Source organism: Nothoprocta perdicaria, unplaced genomic scaffold (genome assembly GCF_003342845.1).
Source record: "Nothoprocta perdicaria isolate Ctin4 unplaced genomic scaffold, notPer1 scaffold_45, whole genome shotgun sequence".
In the NCBI taxonomy this organism is placed as follows: Eukaryota; Metazoa; Chordata; class Aves; order Tinamiformes; family Tinamidae; genus Nothoprocta; species Nothoprocta perdicaria.
This window is the reverse complement of record NW_020455699.1, coordinates 4,317,310-4,323,309: the sequence shown is the minus strand read 5'-3', so window position 1 is coordinate 4,323,309 and position 6,000 is coordinate 4,317,310.

Below are 6,000 nucleotides of genomic sequence, written 5' to 3'. Positions count from 1 at the left end.
GAGCTGGGTCTGTTCAGCCTGGAGAAGAGGAGGCTGAGGGGGGACCTGATCAGCATGTATAAATACCTCAAGGGAGGCAGTGAGGAGGAGGGGGTGGTCTCTTTTCAGTGGTGACCAGCGACAGGACAAGAGGAAACGGCCACAAGCTGAAGCACSAAAAGTTCCACAGGAACTTAAGGAAACATTTCTTGACAGTGAGGGTGACAGAGCCCTGGCACAGGCTGCCCAGAGAGGTTGTGGAGTCTCCTTCTTTGGAGATCTTCCAAACCCGCTTGGATGCAGCTCTGTGCAGGTGACCCTGCGAGTGCAGGGGGGTTGGACTTGATGACCTCTGAGGTCCCTTCCAACTTTAAGCATTCTGTGATTCTATGGTTCTATGATATGTATTATAAACTGGTAGTGATAGTGATTAGCGATGCCTGCAAGAACAAAATATTTAGAAATCAACTCTTACTCACCCAGACATCTTTCTGAATGGTCAGGTCAATTAGTTTTTAGTTTTATAWCTGGCTCAGTAGTTCATATTTGATCCTTGTGGCCAGAGACCCACAGTCGTTGTCTCCTAGGCAATAGAGGACCTGCTGACTATCAAACTTGAACTGATAATTAAGGAGCCCTTTATGTTAGCTCTAGATTTGGTATTCAGAGCCTTAAGGGAAGAGACAGAAATGTCCCTGAAACCATTCAGTTCCTTACCGTGGGCCCTGGTAAACCCAGAAAGGGAGGGAAAGAAGATGCCCATTTTTAAGCAAGCATAGAAAAGTGTGGCTTAGAAGTACTTGTTATTTCTTGGTATATGAGTGTGAAAAAAGGAATCTTGCCTTTGGGGTGCTGGTCAGGAACCCAGCCAGGACTCGCTCACCAGGAGAGCTTGTGGTGAACACGAGGCTAGAGGTGAGTTTTGAATAACTGCCTGGCCAGCCACCAACTTAACTATTTATTATCAGCAGCCAAGCCAAAACCCTTGGACTTCTGTGACATTACCACCCAGAGGGAACACAACAGCTGTAAAAGATAAGTGCAGACCAAAGCAGCCTCCGTGCACAGCCTTGCTCAGCCCTTTTGCTTTCACTTACCTTGCACTGTGTAGAAAAATATTTGCAGCGTATGTGCAGACACTCAGACTTCCTAATTTGATTATCCATGCTGCTTAAAACACACACACTCACATGAACTCATACTCATAAAATCTCCACTTTGCCCAAGCACTATATTCAAATTAAATATTCATCTCCCTTAAAAAGCAATTAAATTTTACTGTCTAGTAATTTGCAAATCTAAACAGCAAATGTAGAAAAATAATTTGCATAGTAAAAAATCGGTTATTTCTCTGATAAGCTCTTAAACCCTTTTAATTAAAATCACGATATTTTTAATTGCTAATGGGAATATTTTGTTTATAATAGCAAACATTTCTAAATCTTAATTTAAGTTTCAATCGAGTACCGTGACAATCGACAAATGGCCTCTAGAGGGCAACAGTACCCAACGAACGAAATAACGGGGCTCTCTGCTCCGCTGAAGGATTTTCGTGTGTGAAAGTGTGTCTTTTCGGGCACGAGGAAATACAGTTAATCTGCACGGACTGCAGCGACTTTCTCAGGAATACACACCGGGGAAACAAAATGCCATTCATTTTAAAAACAGACTAATACAAAAGTTAATTTTAATCAAGGTATGAGCATACTTTCAGTAGCTGTACATATGCAAACTGAAATATAATTTCTAACCAAATATTTAGAAAGGTATGATTTCCTTTTAATATTTTCAAATATATTACTTGAAAATTAAAGTGGAATGCCTTGGAACTCTCCTGTTGGGCAGCTTTCTCATTAAGTGRCCCACTGACATGTAAATGATTAATCAGTCACTAGCCCCTGGCGTCAGCTGCCCCACACACAAATAAACTGAGAGCCGGTACAGATCTATATCTCTCCACTACTTGGTGTTCATATTGGTGACACTTTTCAGTGACAGCCTATCAGCGTGCAGCAACTCAGAGAATATTTAGAAAAACACAGGAGTGACATAGGTGTCTTGAAACTGCTATGCTCTGTGGATGCTTATTGTGATAAGTTGCTATCAAATAGCTATGTACTCATCTATGGACTCTCTTCAGCCATCACCTGCAGTCACCATCACTTTCGCAGCTCTAGAGAAAAAATAGAGTGTTCTTTATTTACAGTATATTGCTTATTACAATGTTTAACCCCATGGTGAAGATCACAGTGCCTAACTTTGTGAGAACGTGTTTAATCCTAAAAAATCTAGTCCAAAGGCACAAAGATGAAAAGAGAGGAAAGCCTATCAAATGTATTAGTCTGGTTCCTGCAAATTGGCCTTGTTTCCAAGGATGAATGCAAATACCTTTCAGAGAAGTAGACTGATATTAGTAGCTGGAAAAAAAAACACTAAAGGAGAAGAAGAACCACATAGGTATATCACATGAGCAGTTTCTCAAAACTTAAATGAAAGGCAAAATCGTGGCACTTAATGTTTGGCATTCACAGAGCCAGAACTCCCTTCTTCCTTCTGAATACCATCCCTAAATATCCAGCCTGACATATAAAGCAAGAGGAGACTCAATTTAGTGCACGAATGTGTCCAGATACCATCCCTTTCTTTGATTTTCCAAAGGGTTTGAATTTCCCAAGGGGATCAGTCACTACTTAAGTATGATATTGTCCACTCCATGATCTTTTCTATGCATTTGACTTTTCAGTTTATTAATTCTATGCTAGTCTGAATATAAATGTAAATTAAACTATGTTATCTTTAACTTTGCAGTTTTATCCTGGATTTGAGATCCAAATAGAATATTTTCTTATTTTTGAGTGTAAGCACATTTTGTAACACATTTTGGCTTCCATTSATCAAATTGTCTTTTGCAGTTTATCCTGTCCAGACTTGACTAACCATTGATCTATCATCCATTGAGCACATGACTCAGACAACATAAAACACAATGAAAGCTATGTTTCTCTGACTATAGAAGATTTTAATAAAAGGAAACTGCTCTTTGAAGAATGCCAACTTCTTTTTTTCATTCTACAGTCAGAGAGAGGTCTAATGAACCTTAAAATAAAATGAAGTCAAAATGACTATCTTCCTACATGTACATTTACAGACAGTTCCAAATGACTTTAATTGAAATACTTCAGCTGGAGCTAGATTAGGCATCCAATTAGCATGGCATTAATAAAGCCATCTTAAACCAAAAGAGACACTGTATRTAATTCTTTTCCTGCTGCTGTTTGTGTAAAACCAAGAATACTTAAACTTTTGGAAGAGAGAAAGCTMTATTACATAATAAATATACTTTAACTTTATAGCTTAAGATAATGCTGAGATACAAACCACATACTACTTGGCAAAGATAAGTAAGAATATGATTGTACTAAGAGGAACATATGAAAAAAAAATCTGCATAGTTTATTTAAAGACAAATTAAAGTAACCATAGTTTGTTCCAGGATGAAGACCATACCAGGCACTTATTTTGAGAAAACTTCTCCAGCTTTCTGCTCTGCTAAATCGTGTCCAAAGATGGTTTTTTCTGGTTATTTATTGACTGTAGCAAGTTTTGGTGAATGCACCAAACAATATTATATGTATTCAAAAATCTTACTTGTATATCAAATATTAATGAACTGTCTTGAATAATTTCTGACCAAATATTTAAATGGCCTTTTTCTAGATTACGTGAGAACACTCACACTTTTAAAAAGTCTAAGCAAAAAAAACCCMAAACCAAACAGTCAAACATTAACAGCTAACCTTATTACATACATGAGATTAACTAAACCACAGCTAGTTCTCTTATACAGATTTACTGGGTGCAAAATAGAGGCTGGGAAGCCCACTTGCAACARGTAACAGGGCAGGAACACAGCTCTGTCTAGCACAGCACGTCTCCACTTCTCACACATCAGTTGTCATGACAGCATGAATTCTTCTCACAGCCACGTGGACCATTACTATGGATTTTCCACCTGATGCTTATCAATGCAACATGTCCAACCAACACTTAGTTTAAGCAATTCTCCTGGGGTTATTAAAGTGGAAGCTTTACTAGAAATTCAGGTCCCCGTGCAAATACCAGYCTGATCATATTCTTTTAGAAATTATTTGTCCTGCCTTCCGGGTATGTCTTTTTTATTCTTTTTTTTTAAATTATTTTTTCATTTTATTTCATAAAATCTGGAAATTTGAAATTGTCTCTTAGCAACCCATTTTGTCATTTCCCTCTGTTCGGCTCCCCACGTAGTGCTTCTGCAGCTCTAGGATGGTTGTTCAGTTCAGAGAAGAATCTATTATGTTCCCTGTTTTTACATGAATGATGAGAACGACTCCATATATTGCAGTCCCTTAAGAATATATTCCAGCATATTATCAACTCTCCTTAAAACAATGAGTAAGCTAGTATGTAAATTATTGACAAGAATATCAATAACTATTTTCATTGTACTTGGAAAGGGCACAACGAGATGAGGACAACTACTTCCTTACTGTTTTGTGCATAGGGTTAATGTTTTCTAAACTAAAGCTTAGACTTTACCCTGCATCTATTAGGTACTTTTCACCATGCTCATATACTCCCAGCACCTTCTTTCACCTATCCATAGATCGAGGGCAGTTTAATTACTTACCACCCCACACAGTGCTTAGAAAACACTGCACAGATATAAATGCCAGATCACTAGCATGCATTTTGTATGTTGGCAGATCAAATGACACCAGTCACTTCGTTCGGATACTTTGAGGTCTCACGTAAATAAACATCCCCCATATAAAAAAACTGAAGTCCTTCCAAATAGTTTAAGGCCCCTGTAACCATTCCTGCTCCTCTGCTCTCCAATTCCACCCTTTGTCACGTAAAGATACTTTGCAAACTGCTTCCAAAGCAAGCTTTTTCACAGCATGCTCTGACATTAGTAAACCTGACTCATTTAAGTTAATTTATAGCAAAATAGGAAAACAGAACAGAACAGAGTGCTCTACAATGGAAAATTTATGCCAGCAAAAGTCTGTTCATCCATTAACTCCTGTGGAAAGGCTATAAGGCATACAATAGGCTGCTGATTAAACGAACTGAATGTGCTGTTAATTCTTCACTCAGAGTCCCTGCACTGTATGGTGCTCCCTTTGGGGCCCTGGCATTCCTCCCAGTTTAACGGTGCCATTTACCACAGTGCCGATTAGTTTATCTATATATAAATATATTCCAGTAAAAATGTCAAAATTCTGCACACATTCCTGTAGCACATTTTGGGAATTAAAAAGTCACCCTTTTGGTGTGGCTGCTTTAGATATGGGCTCTCGCCATCTGGAAAGCCCCTGCATGACAGTGGGCAGTTATCATTGTGTGCAACATAAAGCAGCTTTTTGGCAACTATCTTTTACCACAGCTTCCAGGATAGAAAACCTAAGTAAAGTTTTGGCGCACTTGGGCATCCATCTCTTCAATCATATACATATCAGCAAGTTGCAAGATTCAAGATATATGCCAATATAAATCCTCCTTATTTCGTAACRCTCACATATACAAATTAAAAATCTGAACATCCGTGAAAACCTCTCCCTGTACAGAGAGGCCTGGATGAAAGAATCGTAAAGGACAATTGGCTATTGTATTTTTTGTTTTACTTGTTGAAATTGTGCTTTTATATAGACCCAGCCACAGCCTTGTCCCATTACAATCATTGATAAGGCTTCCGTTGAAACCATTAGTCTAAAATGGATATGTTAAATGCTTCCAATTTGTCTGACCTTGCAAGAAGCCCTGTGACACATGCTAGCTTTGCTGAAGCTTTGCTGAAGCAAGATCATGTTATATTCACACCATCATATGACATAATACGGGAAAGGAACAGACAGCTCGGTGTCAACACTAAGCACTAGCGGTTGCTCAAAGGAAACAGCCAGAATGGATAGATAAGCTGCATGGATAACCAAGGTTATGTGTGTATTTCTTCTCCTATCACAGATATTTCATCATTAT